Source organism: Thermobia domestica, chromosome 11 (assembly GCF_964235325.1).
Source record: "Thermobia domestica chromosome 11, izTheDome1.hap1.1, whole genome shotgun sequence".
Classification (NCBI taxonomy): domain Eukaryota; kingdom Metazoa; phylum Arthropoda; class Insecta; order Zygentoma; family Lepismatidae; genus Thermobia; species Thermobia domestica.
This window is the reverse complement of record NC_137464.1, coordinates 1,152,965-1,168,886: the sequence shown is the minus strand read 5'-3', so window position 1 is coordinate 1,168,886 and position 15,922 is coordinate 1,152,965. Positions and strand designations below refer to the sequence as shown.

The 15,922-nt window shown below is 34.8% G+C and overlaps 1 long non-coding RNA gene across 3 annotated transcripts in view; it reads left to right on the top strand.

Annotated features, from left to right (window-relative positions):
• Positions 1 to 7,044, top strand: part of LOC145663816 (uncharacterized) — a 570,212-nt gene extending 563,168 nt beyond the window's left edge. For all 3 annotated transcript variants that reach the window (XR_014127275.1, XR_014127273.1, XR_014127274.1), the window contains one exon: positions 6,822 to 7,044. This is a non-coding gene — a long non-coding RNA (uncharacterized LOC145663816). The remainder of the gene's footprint in view (positions 1 to 6,821) is intronic.
• Positions 7,045 to 15,922: the final 8,878 nt, after the last annotated feature.

Genomic DNA, 15,922 nt, shown 5'->3' with positions numbered 1-15,922 from the left:
TCCTCGCTCATTCTTAAAATGCAAATAATATTCTTCATCTGGAATTATGAATTATTTTAGTATTATAATATAATTTTCAGTTTAAGTGTTGTTTCATTATTTAGATATCTAACCATGCTTCTAATATAGGTTATATAACTTGGTGATTGACCTCCCCCTCCACAAATATTCTCCTGTACCGGGGCCCCGAAGAAATTTGATACGGCCCTGCCTATTCCATCACACTACCACCTATACTTGAACTGCTGGCCGCGGTGGCTCAATAATAGAGCGTTCACCTCTAATGTTTGGGGCCATTAGTTCGATCCTAGCTCTCGCCAAGTGAACTTTCTGACAGACAAACATCGTGTGCGTGGGTTTTCTAGGGATTTTCCACTTTCCTCCCTCTTTCTTCGTTAAACCACTTCATTCATTTTTCTTCATCACCGTCTTCTTTATCCTAGTCAGCATAATCGTGGGACTTAAAAGTTAAAAATTTCATTTCATTTTTTTCATTCTTATACCTGAACTGATTAATTCTGGCTTTAATACAACAAATAAAACATTCATTTGCACACGGCAGTTAATTCCTTTAATATAAAATACTCTTAACTTACTGTAGGGTCAAAAATTCAGATTCTTTACAAAAATTTACTTCGTTTACTATTTTTATGAGTCCTTCGTTGTAAATGGATGTTTCTACAACAATAATTATCATGTTTCTTAATTATAAATGCAATATACGTACGTAATAAAAGATGTAAATTGCGCTTTTATCTCAGGGGAATTGTTTATGAATCTAGCATGAACCCGGAGAACATTGTACCCTGTACCCTGCTGATAGAGACCGAGTATAAACTTCACGTGTGCAGCTAAATTTTATGAAAACAAGCGGGTGGCGAATCAGGTGTTGCTTTAGTTGTAGTTGAAGGTCAAAGGATTCCCACTTCTTTATGCATCTTATTATTGCTAATTGCTTTTTATTGCTGTAACTTTACTATCAACTTAATATTTATTTCAGCATTGATACTGTGGAAATATCCTTGAAAGGTCTATGGGGAAAAATAGCCCACAAATAACAACATACGTTTCACATATTTTTTTCCAACTGTGGAACAAATTCATTGTTCATTGATTCTAGCTATGCTTGTATTTCCCTTAAATCTTCTTCTAAATAGCAGTAGCAGGGGCGTTTTTACGGGGGAATCCATCATGTCTGGATCCTCATCAAAAACCTTCCTGAGTACATTTATACACTATATATATATATATATATATATATATATATATATATATATATATATATATATATATATATATATATATATATATATATATATATATATATATATATATGTTTAACAACGAAATAATTGATGTAGCATGAAAATTTGATCTTACACTTCATCTGTATTCTTTCTCTTATAAAAACAATCTAGTTTTATTATTTTTTTCTGAAAATATAAGTGGAATTATTTTACAATTACCTATAATCTCTTCTGGTGCACATTGAGCCCCGGGACTATAGCCCCCTAAGCCCCCTTCTTAATCAAGCCCTGATCCAAACCTCAGTTTTGATTGCTCATAACCATAACCAATATGCAAGAAATAAATCAGTGTTTAGACAATATATTTTTTTTCACAAATGATTTGGTAATTGTTTAACATGTCCAGAAATGGCTTGAAGTGTTCTACCAGTGAACGAAAAAGTCTTGGATATATCCGAATCGTGCTTCATAGGAACTCCTTTAAAAACGTTCAAAATGTACTTGAATTTCTGATGTGTCTAATGAGTATATGGACATATATAACTTGCAAATAGACCTATTTAAATGGTAATATGTAAAGTGCAAGGGCGCCCATGTTGTGGTTTCCAAGGGGGGGGGGCAAGTAAAAGCAACGTTTCAAATATAGTTTCAAATTTTGCTGTAACTAATGTAAAAATTCTATTCTGTTTTCGATATTCTCAAGTACAATTTCCTCTTAGAGGGAGGGCAAGCACCCCACCTTGCCCCCCTTCCTGATGGGCGCCCTTGGTAAAGTGTCAAAGCACTGTTTAAAAATCGTTTCTCTGTTCATAACCTCATTGGACACAAATATTTTTTCTGTTGTTATTACTACTTACTATTTATTGTATTGATATATAGTATATTTATTGTTATTGTTATACCGTATATTTGTTAATCTCATATATATATATATTTTTATTTTATCTCTTGTTTTAGGTTTTTATTTCTATTTTGAACCAGTGCTTTGATATGGTGGTTTCTCAATTTTATTTATTGTAGTGGACAAACACCGTGTGCGTGGGATTTCTCTGGGTTCTCCCGTTTCCTTCCACTTTCCTCATTCTACCATTTCATTCATTTCTCATCACCATCGTCTCTTTTAGCCTAGCTGACATAATCGTGGGACGTAAAACTTAAAGATTTCATTTTTTTTCTTTCGAGGGAAGTAACGGGAAAATGCATAACGACAGCAGCGCCAAAAAAGGCTCTAAGAACTGTTAGAATATATCCAAGACTTTTTTGTTCCTTAATAGAATACTTCACGATATTTTAGGACATATCAAACAATGACCTTGACAAAAATCTTTCTAAAAAAAAATTGTCAAAATCATATCCAGAAGCTGATTTATTTATTTATTTATTTTCAGCGATAGGTTTCTACTACAGATGGCACGTTTAATCAAAATCTGATAGGTTCTGTAGATCACGTACAATATTCTGTACTCTAAGTCCAAACCCTTAGTTTGATGGTCTGTAATTCAAGAGCCAAAGGTGTACACAGAAAAATATTTCAAATGCGCACTACGATCTGTGTTTATGCCAAGTTTGGTCAGAATCGAAAGAATTCTTGACATCACATTACAATATATACTGTCCTTGTGGTGGACTTTTTACGGAAACCAAATGAAGAAGATAAGGTGTTAAAGAAAACTGTAAAACAAAAAAGGGATAATTTTTTATACATATATTCGTCAGAATTAATGGACAGTAAAAATGAGACAAATATTTTCTGTAATTAGTTATTTAGTATCTATCGGCGTATATTGGCATAACATTGACAATCTAAAGTGTAACCCAACAGTAAAAGAAGGGATCAGAATAGCAAAGAAGACGAAAAGGGTTTTTTACGACTTGAATAAAGGGACAAATAAAAAAAAACACTTTCCAAATATTTCGAGCTGAATATCGTAATGTTTTCAAGTAGAAACATATTTGGCCTTTCAAATAATAATAATAATAATAATAATAATAATAATAATAATAATAATAATAATAATAAAATAAACTGGCCAATCAGCTCTCTTTTTAACCCTTTTTCAATCCATAGGAAGTGTAATTCCCACATAATACTTTATTTTCTAATGTCTCAGGGAAGAATTCTTACCAGGACTTAAAAACTACTGGATTTCTGATCTTGCACTCGGTCGATCCATTGTATCAAAGGTTACGACGTGTAAACGTGTCAAGAAACTAACGAAAGAAGTTACACGCAATAATAATGCGACCAATTCTGCAATAGATGGTCCAAACTATGAAAGCTCCCTCGAAGCTAAGCGGTTAGCGTATGCGCCTTTGGCGTGGGAGACCTGGGTTCAATTTCCGGCGGGAGCTCATGTGGTTCGGATTCCACGTTCATCAGTAGGTGCCACGTGCGCCTCTAGCGGAAGAACAGGGGGGCCGCGTCCCCCCACCAAATATTTTGAGTACGAGATAAATGGATCAATTCTGAAAGTATTTAGATCTAGGGGGGCCGCGTCCCCCCTCCAAATATTTTGAGTACGAGATAAATGGATCAATGCTGAAAGTATTTAGATCTAGGCCTATATATAAGAAGTAAAAACATAGGCAGAACAAATTAAAGCTATGTCTGTTCTTAAACATTAGGTTAATGTGATTAGATTGTTCGCCTGGCGTGTGCCACTTTCAAGGAAGAATTTGTTTTAAAGTTGTGCTTCTTGGTTAGTCAAAGTAGTCACGCCTGCAGGCGCACTATTTTTTCATTGCTTAACCAGCAACAATTGGTTTCCCGTGGAAACTGGAGAAGGAGAGGAAAGGTTATATAGAAAGTTTATCTGCGAATTAAGAAGGGAAATCTGCAAAGACAGGGAAATATACAATAGAAGCAAAGGTGACAAGAGGAATGTAAAAAGATAGAGAAATTTGAACATTATATATGAAAGTAAATTTTATGCGAATACTGTAGAAGGGCAGCGAGGGACAACTTATGACAATATAAAACTAAAGATAGGAATGAGTGTTTAATGACCGAATTGAATTTGAGGAAGATGGAAAGAATGCATTAAGGAGCCTCATGATATCAAGAATAAACTGTACATTTTAGACATTAAAACGGAAATCGAAGTAATCGAGGATGGTTCATTGGACAAGTTCAAAAACATAGAGCAAAATGAAGAACAAAAAGGTAGATAATATACCTTTTGAGTTTATTAAGAATACAGAAGAAGAATGAAAATAAAAAATTCGAAATTCGCAATCAAATCAAGTGTCATTGTAAGACTTCTTTCAGAGAGTTAACATTTTGTTAGCTAAAAAATCGAAATCTATGAGGACTCTGAAACTACATTGCTGCAAATGCGTTTAAGAACACTGAGCAAAAATTCACGGGTAAGAATGTCAAGATGAAGAAATTACCTAAGAACCATATTATATACTGTATAAACTTAATTTTTTTTTTCGGCAAGTAGTCTATCAGTGATGGAAGAAAATTATGATAAATTGTGTTGCTAAAGGTACAAAGAGTGGATGGCATTTGTAAAGTAGATTCCAGTTTACTCATAATTTTGAGGTAACTTTAGTTGGGGTGTACTAGCATTCTAGTCTTCCCCGTCTCCCAGTTTTAACATGCCGGAGACACCCATTCTAGGTCCACTTTCATATGGCCTCGTTGTTGAAAGGACGCTAACTAAACCCAATCTATGATAAAAATTCATTAGTTTAGGCCACATATAATATATTTGAACAATACAATTGATAAGGCATAAAGGCATGTGCACACTGGCTGTTGATGAAAATGTGATACCTTTAAAAGTTGATCATCACTGAAACACTGCATGATAGAAGATGTGATTCTAACATTGGCAATGTGATGGCTGTAGGTTTACTACAACTGTCTTAAGGAAGAACAAGAATAGAATGACTTGCCATTAGAATTGTCAAACAGCTATTACTACACATATTAGTGAAATTATGTTGAGCACTTCTATCAACCTCGAGAACGTTATCCAATTGGTCGACATTCCGTAAAATGATGAAATCATACGCTGTATTCTCTCATTTGTCTAACAATTTTAAACACTTTACTACCTCTGGAAAGCAAGCAGAAGAGATCAGTGCTCTCAAGATTTCCTTGCCTAGCAAGGCAATTAATTGCAGGTTTCTCCGATTGCAATCACATAAAGAATGATATCTTAATTTCCGAAGCAACAACAAGACTGTCTCAGAGATACGAAGTTGTGCTGACCATATACATGCTTTGGACAAAGCTTACAGACGTTGCGGGTAGAGTTTCATGGAATGTAAGTGAACAGAAAACTAGATAGATATATTTACAAACCAAGTAATGTTCACCTGTGCGCTGATCCATATTTTAAAAAATCATAGCAAGTAATATATGGTTACTAAATATTAAATTATGTGATTAGAGTTATCTATGAAGGCCTGCATTGTCATACGTTCCTTATGAATAATTTGTTTGTCTGAGATAATAATAATAATAATAATAATAATAATAATAATAATAATAATAATAATAATAATAATAATAATAATAATAATAATTGAAGATTATTTTATAGTGACACACTATTGGAAATAATACATTTCCCATCACTAAAATTTTTGCTAATGTGCTGATTCCAAATAAGTATTCATTATTAAGCTATTTCTACTCGTAACCGAAAATAGTAAGTTAACGCTGTACTTGGCATCTCTATTGGCCGAGTACCTTCTCCGTTGATTACATTATGGCAGATGATAAGGAAGAACCATATCAGCATGTCAAACGACTTACTGGCGTCAAAATAAGAAATGAATAAACATTTCGAGAAGCTCGGTTGCCCTCCTACCATGTCCTCGCTTCGAGTCCGGTGACCACCTTCCATCTCGGTTGACAATCGAAATATGTGTTAGAAGGCGGCAACGTTGTATTATTATTTACCCTTTTCTGTAAAGATCCTCCTCCACTTATTACTAGCACCACGACGGTGACCTTAATAACACCCTAATTTCCGTTTTCAACACAAATTTCCACCTCTTTTGAACTGTTAGTTCGTTTCTAATTTTGTTCCTTGCATAAATAGCTAACATTCTGACGTGGAAGTCCTGAATTTGATTCCCGGTTGGGGCTTATGTGGTTCGGATCCCATGTTAAGCTTTAGGTGCATGTCTCACATAGCCTCACTGCCGAATGGGACTCTATAGGCTGCTATATACTCTTAAAAAAACAATTAAATCCAATAAATAGTCTCACAAAAATATTAATTCTGCATATTGACCACCATCTCTTGCTTTGGTTCAGGAGACAAGAAATAAATAAATAAAATAAAATAAAGAAAATATGAAGATAAGTTAATTCAATCTAATTTACATTGACCATTCAAGATAGACATAAAAATAAAATATTGGCTACTTTTGTAACGAAATTTTGGCAATAAGATGATAATCTGAAGAGTTTTTAAAATTGTTCATCTGTCTAAAAGATTTTTTTTTAATTGTTCATGTCTAAAAAAATTCAATTTGAGATATTTTCTACTAAAACTAAATTTGCTATTTAATTATTTGTTAATTATATATATTTCTTATTTTCCTTTGCAGGTGAATGGTTAACTTCCTTGCTTCGTGAACAAGAGACTCTGTTCTGTCCTAAGTCCTACAGACGGTCATCGAATCTAAAATTTCTATTATTTATCGCAGTTATGTCAGGCTAATGTCTTAAAAGAATGTCTCGCATAAGTACAGTCTGATTTTGTTTAGAAATAAATAAATAAAAATCTTATCTGTCTTCCAATTTTAACTTTGAGTTTATAATTCCTGACACCTGCTGCACATGAAATTTTATTTAAGAAATAAATACATTTATGTTTATCTCTGTATTGTTTTTGTTAAATACTTATAGCTTTAGCATTTCCATTTAGAACCGTGAACAAGTTGAAAATTACCCTCACTGGCGGCACTTTGAGAGAAGACCCTTCGGTAGAAATTAAAACTTCATCACCGCAGACTAAGAGAAAAAAAATTGTCTAAATGTACAGGGGTGATTTTTTGAAAACTCATGGATTTCATTTGGGTCTAGAATTTTTAACTGAAGTCCGATTTTCATGCGGTTTGTGGCAATTGATCAAGGAAGGATGGGAGATTTACGGGACTATGTTTATTGGTTTAAATTTATACGGGATCCAGTTTCGAGCCAGAACCAGAACGAGCCAAATCCAGCTAAATCCTGTGTGTAGTTTCAAATACTCTCTTCAAGTATCTTACATAGACAATATAATTATCAATGATACTACTACTACTAGTACTACTACTACCTATTATTATTATTATTATTATTATTATTATTATTATTATTATTATTATTATTATTATTATTATTATTATTATTACACCTTGTATAACGATGAAATATGGTTTGTGTCTGAATACTAAAAACTAAGGTGTGATTCAGCATAAGTGTCGTGAAATTGTAATCAAGATAGAAAGCGCCATACTCACGATAAACTATTTATTTTTTCTTGCACAAACAGAAGGTACAAAACGCTGCAAGAAAATGTTACAACTTGGTTGACATGGGTCCATGCCTGTAGGCCTTCACCAGCTTGCTGCGGAACCTCATGAACAGCCTTTTTCCGGACTTTTCTGCCACTTGCTTGGAAGTGGTTGCCCACACGCGCTTGAAACCATTCAAATTCTTTGGAGGCGTCTTCCTTTTCTTGTATTCAGCCTTGCATAGTGCCCAATATCTTTCGATAGGTCGATTTTGGGGCACATTTGGGAAGTTAATGTTTTTGGGAACTAAGTTGATGTTGTTGTCCTCTAAAAGCTTGGTCACTGTACCCGCATAATGTGGAGTTACCAGGCCTGGCAAAAATAATACATTACCCATGGTCCTCTTCTTCCCCAAAAATGGCAACAGCCGTTTCTTGATGCACTCTTCTCTCTATATATCCTGGTTCATGGTACCGGTGGTAATGAATGGTTCGGACACATCACAGTCTTCAGAAATGGTTTGCCAAACCAAGTATTTAGCTGGAAATTTCGTTTTTTGTTGCACTCGAGCTTCGTATGGGATAGCATATCCTGGAACTAAGCTACAGTACTAAGTTCCAGCCGTTTCTTTGGGATCCGCGAACATGTATGTTTCGACATCCATTACAAAAAATGTTCTCCGCCACTAGAAACACTCATCTTGTAGAGTTTTCTTGTGCCCCTTTTGACTCGCTCCACTTGATTTTTTTACCTACTTTGGTTTATGCTGTTTCTTCCTAGTGACAATCCCAAGCCTCTTCTTTGCTCGATTCACTGTTGATTGCGACATTCCTACGCGCTTTGCCAACTCACGTTCTGAGCATGATGGATTTTTGACCAATAGTCTTTTGAGCCTTGCATCTAGCTTGGTGTTTGGTTTCGAACGGTATGACGGCTTTAGATCAGTGCTTCCAGTATTCACGAAAAGTTTTATGGCTCTCTGGGTTGTCCTGTCACACACACCTTGCTTCCGGAAATGCTCTAAAGTTGCTTTTCGATTACAGTTTTGGCTCTGGAAAAACTTGCCTATCGCCTTGCTCAGGTATTTTGACTCTTCACGCTTCATTCTGCACCCACTCTTACACTACAACTAGCTGGCTAGAAACTGTGATAAACATACTTTACAAGGAGCTATAGATGGTGCTTCTCGTGCAATTTGTTCCGTGTTGGCATGACGTTACACCACACGACACTTAAGATGAATCATGCCTTAGTTGACTCCGATTTCAGTCGTCGAGAAGTCTTCAGTATTCAAGGACATTGTTCACGAGGTTCTGGGTTTGAGTTCCGGAGAAGCAAGTATTCCGACTAGAGCCAAAAATTGTTAAAAATTATAGAGCGCAGGCCAAACATGTTCAAAACTGCTCAGCCTGGGTTTAGGGTTGTCAACGGCTCGAGCGGCTCTGCCCACAGCTCATTCACTATCGAGCCAAACCAAGAAGTGAGCCGAGCCAACAGCTCGCCTATCCGAGCAGCCTCGGGCCGATGGCTTACCCGAAACGAAACGAACCAGAGCTTATGACTCATCCCGAACCGAGCCGCTTCGATCGTCGACTCAGTTGAGCCGAGTCGAACCGAGCCGATGGACTCGTTTCAACGTAGCTGGCTCGAGCCGATGGCTCACCTGAGCCGAGTCGGTGGCTCATCAAAACCTAACCGGCTCGAGCCGATGGTTCTTGTCAACCGAGCCAGCTCGAATAATTAGCTCAGTTGAACTGAGCCGAACCGGTTGACTTCATTACCCGGGTTAGACTTCTGGTTGGGCTAAAAAATTCGACGTGGAGGTCTCATTCTTGACAGTATATACTTATATTGGTGCTCAAGAGATTTGAGGCTGTCTCGTTATTTATTGTCTTCTCGTTATCGAGACGAGACGAGATGCGAACAGTGTCCCTTCTCGTAAGTATCCACATTACTGCTTACATTTCTCATGGCTTTCGCTTTGCAGTCTAATCAGGCCATAATTTCAAAACAAGTTAAAACGAGCTGAACTAGCGAGCCAGGGGAAATTTCTGAAATATCTTAGTTTCCAATTTAATATTCATAAGTGCCAAAAAGAGAAAACCGTTTAAAATGTATTTTAAACATAGTTATCACTTGGGTCAACCTGTTTGTATATATATCTGAAGAGAAAGGGCTGTAACGAAAGGGCTTTGATTTTCCTTTTGCGAGAAATAATGCTCGTGAAAGAATATAATTTCAGCTAGTTCTGGATAAACATATTTTCTTGAAGGAAGTCACATCAGGGAAAATTAAACCTTTATTGCATCAACCTAAGGAAGAAAACGTACCTTATGTACGTATATTAGGTTAAACTTTCTTCCCTTAGTTTCAAGCGATAGAAGTTTATTTATTTACCGGTTTGACTTCCCTCAAGAACCGCCTCTATTAGGGATTTTGGATAAATGGTGTAATAGAAGATAAAAGAAAGACAGGAAAGAAAAATTTGTGATTGATGAACGATACTTAGAAAGGTAAAGTTTTGAGTCAAAACTAAGATATTGACACCGTATTGTATAGAGATATAAGTGTAAATTTGTGACAATTGAAGAATCTGTAATGTTAAACTACTTATGAAAAAATAATAATAAACGCTATACTATCTTGCTGTGTGAAAAAGTAAGAAAGTTACATTTTCTAAACACAAATACACAAAATTTCCAGTTGAAACTTTCTACTGCGTATTTGACTTCATAGTGCTCTTTACAGTGGAAAAATTGCTTCATTTGGCTTTTTAAATAAATTTTCTGTTATACTCAATACTTTACTTAGAGTGTCTTTTTCGTTCGATTCCCGGCGGGAGCTCATGTGATTCGGATTCCACGTTAATCAGTAGGTCCACGTCTCATATAGCCTTGCTGCTGAACGGGACGTTAAACTCAACTTAAACTTACGTTAAACTCAACTTAAACTCAACGTTATACTCAAACTCAACTTAAACTTGTTTCCAAGTGAGGACACCTTCTTAGTCAAAACGTGTTATGGATCACAGTATCGTTATTCCCTTCGAAACGATTTTTTTTTTCTTATTTTTTTAAACCTCTTTATCACTATACTTATATTTTCGTTTTACTTAGTTTCTTGTAGTGTTAATTTAAGATTATCAAAAAAAAAAAATAGAGTAATTAATTTCATAGAATTCCAATCTCGGGAGAGAAAGTTAAATACACTTGGTCATGTATACTAGGTAAATTCCAAAAATCTCTTTGACGTTCTCAACCATAGTGCGAGATAAAAAATTTACTTGAATTTTATTAGATCAAAAGAGTCAATATATTTCAATCAAAAATTTTCTTGTAGGCCTTATATCTGGAGCACTACATATAGTGTAGCCGAACCCGAACTATCACTTAACTTAGTATGATATGCTTATTCCGCAGAAAATAGGAAAACTCGATTTAGGGGTCGTTCAAAAATTTGGTGGCCCCTGATTCAAAAACTAATTATTGGCCAAGATCGCAATCTTTTGATCCATTTTTTTAATCATTCCTAAAATTCTTATTTTATAATTACTACTTGTAAGGTTTAATCTAAGAGGACGATAAGAACAGTCCTTGAGGACCACAGTTTGGGAAACGTTATTTTGGGGCAGGGCGGAAAAAAATCATGATTTAAAAAAAAAAACCTTTTTGTTGATTTTTTTTATTTAAGTCGATTTTTTATTTAAATCAAATCTTTCTCCTCGTATAAGACAAGTCCCGAACTGAAGAAAAAGCATTAGGAATTAGTATTAAATGCTAATTACGCCATTTAAGTGAAAGTATTGGGGTTGAATTTTGAATTATCCCCAATCGTTAATCTATATCAATCCCAAACAATGTTTTTAACCCTTTTAAATTATGGCCCTTTTTAAAGGTATATTATAGACTTTTAGTCAAGCAGCTAAAGCATCATCCCTATTTATCCTAGAATCATGGTACATACATCACTCTCTTTAGAATAGAACAGCTTTTGAAACGGTAACATTCACATTTCCCTATTGTGTCCCTGAAGCGGGAAATTTTGAGAATAATCGGCATTTTTTAAACTTTTTTTTAAATTTTGATTCCCTCTGGATTCCCCTGTATTAACGCACAGATCCCAAAATCAACTGGGAAATAATAAGGGGTGTACTAAATGTGTGTACAAAATTTCAAGCTTCTATCTTGAGTAGTAAGGGTAAGGAAACTATTTAACAATGAGCTAAGAACATTCCCATAATCCCCCAGATGACCCGAATGTAATATAAAAATTTCCTCAGACATCCCTATTATCCTAGGATCATGATTTGTACAATATTCTCTTCAGAATGAAACAAATTTTCAAACGGTACCCTTCAAATGTCTCCATCATGTATCTGGGACGGGTAAATCACGAAAAAAGAAATTTTCTGTTATTTTTTTTTTTTAAATTTTTATCTCTGTGGACCCCTCCCCTGTTTTAAGGCAGAGATCTGAAACAAATCTGAGAATACTGGGGGGTCCACTGAGTAAATGTGCAAAATTTCAATCTTCTAGGTGCAAAAGTAAGCCCGCGAAAAATAATATTCCCCAAATTCCCCAGATTCCCGTATAAAACAGAAACTTAGGTAACAGTTTCCTGAGACATCCCTATGTATTCTAGGAGCATAGTATGTAGATACATCATTTTCTTCAGAATAGAACAGCCTTTCAAATGGTACCACTCATGTCTCTCCATCTGAGGCGGGAAAATCACGAAGAAAGCTATTTTTGTTAAAAATATCCTTTTTTAAAAAAATATTTTTGCCCCTCTGACCCCGCTGTTTCCACGCAGAGATCTGAAAACATCTCAAAATTATTAAGGAATGCACTGAACGAGTGTGCAAAATTTCAGTCTTCTGAAATGCAAAATGTATCCCGCCAAAAATAGTAATAATAATACGCATAATAAAAAATATATTTTTAATTATATGACGTCATCACACACTATGCCTCAACGCAGAAAGGCGTGAAAGCATATGTAACGTGTTCTAAAATGTCTCCAGTCTTGAAGAAAACGAAGTAAAAAGCCTTATTGGTACTTTTTTAATCGAATAATGAACATTCTACCCTATCACCTAAAAATAGGTGATATAATTTAAAAGGTTAAGCATTAAGGAAAAAGTACAGCAACATTTATCAAAATGACACTTATTTTTCACAAAAGTTACTGATATTTGGCAGGGGCCTATTTTAAAAAACTCAGAACTAGCTTGCTGCATGAAATACATAAATTTCGCCTAAAGTTATAAAATTATATATATATATTGAGAGGGGATAGGACCCCTCTAAATATGCCCTATTATCTGGGAACAAATAGACACGCACAAAAAAGAATTTTTGTATTAAATGTCGATGGTGATTTCCCCGTTGGAATAGTTAACGATTTTAAAACCCAGACCCAATGTTACGAAAAGAAGAAAGTAGGATTGCTCCCTCACCTGTTCAAAACGGGATTTTCCCTAATCATCCTCTGCATGATACTTGTTTTCATACTATATTGTACATTTGAATCTCATTGTATTATGATTATTAACTTCCATAATCGAAATAACAGAACAGAAACCGGATTTTACTTATTTTCACTTTAAATTAATTTATTTCGGAATTCAATTTAAATCAACGATTTTTATTTAAAAAATCAAGTTATTTAAATCGTGATTTAAATCAGACTGATTTAAATCAATCCACCCTGCTTTGGGGTATTGTATTTGTTTTTATCTGAATCAACTCTTTAGGGGATCTAAAGGTAAGTGGACAATGGTACCATATTTACCGTAGTTATAGCCCTAACGAAAATTACCAGAGTTTATAGGCTACATCAAAGCGTGATCGCTTTTAGTTTCCGTTTGATTTAATTCTAGGTTTAAATGATTACTTATGATTCGACCATTCGACCATAATAAATATTAGGTTTAAATATTTAACTGGTTATTTATGATTTGACCATTTGATTTACTCCAAAATTACCACAATTTACACACTAAAACGTGTCATATGATACATGTTAACTCTTCAAATTATGATATTTTTTAATTCTAATTTTCTACATATATTTACATATATATCTTGTATACAAATTCGAGAAAATATGGACTCGTAATATTTTTACACGGCTATTTATTATTCGATCATTTGATTTACTCCATAATTGCTTCAATTTACACAACAAAATGTATCATATGATACATATTATTGCTTCAAATTTAAGTTGATTTAATTCAAAGTTTTCTGTATACATGTTGTGTACAAACTCGAGTAAAAAATGGACTCGTAATATTTTCATACGGCTAGTTACGATTCGGCCAGTAGTGCTATTCAGCCGGTTCACACCATTTTCCTTGAACCGGTTGGTAAAATATTTCGGATTCACAAATCCGTTTATTATACCCAGATATAACAGTAAATTTTACCCAGTTATACCCAAGAACAGCAAACTTTAGTTTAACTATCTTTGTTTTTAGAAATTCTTACAGCCACAGGGTTAAACATATGATCTTTCAAAACAAGTTATAAACGTTTAATTCTTAATCTAAAATGTTCAGACATCAAGATTGAGAACTGGGATCACATGAGTGTAGTATTGAAGGTTATTTATATTTGAAATGCATACATACCATTATCAAGAATTGTCGATCTATTGCTGGATTAATTCCAATACTTTTTGACAAGCATCTATCTTGTGTAATTCGTTTCCAAGATATTCCCAGTGCTACCTAATTTCGTCACACTACCTTGTATTAGGATGATGCATAGATCTCTACTTGTCACTTGTGGTATCCAGTAAAAAAAAAAAAAAAAAAAAAAAAGAAGCTTTTGTGTGCCTTGTGTGGTTTGTTTCCTATATCTATCCTATCTATTCATCTACTCTCTCTCTCTCTCTCTCTCTCTAATATATATATAGTAGAATCGGTTGTTAAATAACATAACTGAATTCGACCATTTGATTTATTTCAAAATTGCCACAATTTATACACTAAATCGTGTCATATGATGCATATTAGCTCTTCAAATTTTGATTTTTGTAATTCTAATTTTTTACATATATTTTCTGTATAAATTTGTATAGAAAATTGACTCGTAACATTTCTACATGGTTACTTATGTTTCCAGATTGAATCCTAAACAAAAGAAAAAGAGCTTGTTTTGTTTTATATATTTTGTGATTCGTTTAGCAACAGTGCGTCAGAAATATCTTAAGAATTACGCATTTCTTACTATCAGTTCTGTCATACAAATAGACTATGTATATTTTTTATTTGTGTTGTTTATATTTTTTTTCGGAACTCAAATGTGAAAATCCCAGACACCTTTCTTTCTTTCGTTGCCCGTGGATGTGGGCGGGGCGTGATTGTCATCTATCATCCGCGTGGAAACGGTGGGCGTGCCTAGAGGCGGAGTTGAGCTGACAATAAACCTCAGTTAGATCCAATAGGCGGGAAGGCCATATTGTTAAAGCAGACACCTTCTTGTCTCCACGTATCTATGTTTGCATGTACACCTGAGGAGGGGGGGAATCAGTTGACGTCAAGGAGGGAAGGGGGTGACCAATACACCTGTAACATATGTTTAAGTTAGCAGAGGAACTTTTTTTAAAAAAAAGAAAAAGTATGTGAAGCGACAGGCGGCGGATGACTGATATCGGCGCGGACGGACAGAGGGCAGCAGGATCTTCAGCTGATAGCGTAACTGCTGAGATAGTGGGGCAGTGGAGCAGCTGAGATAAATGTACTGTCTCTGTGTATATCTTTCTCTTCGCCCTCGCTCTGTGGTGAAAAGTGAACTCAGCTGAACAGTTTGCTAAGGAGAGACCATTTTTTTTTCAAAAGCCATTTATATAGTTACCCGTTCAGTTCCTCTCATATTTCAAAACCTCAGCGCGCGTGCCTTCCTCATTTGATATATAGACGCACATATTTGCCGAGATTATTATTGCTGCCAGTTCGCACTAGAAGGACATCAATTTCTGTTTTACTGCCTGGATTTTTTTCATTTTTTTTTATTTCTTTCTCTTTCTTATCGTGTCACTGTCACTCCCTTCAGAATATAATAGAATTAAAATTACTTTCCCTCTCGTCTATATTTCAAAACAATTTTTAACCAATCATTTCAAGTCCCTGGCCTCTCTTTTTGAATCAAATCAATTTGTTATATCTTTAAGGAAAGCTTTAACAATTTAATCAATGAATTCCG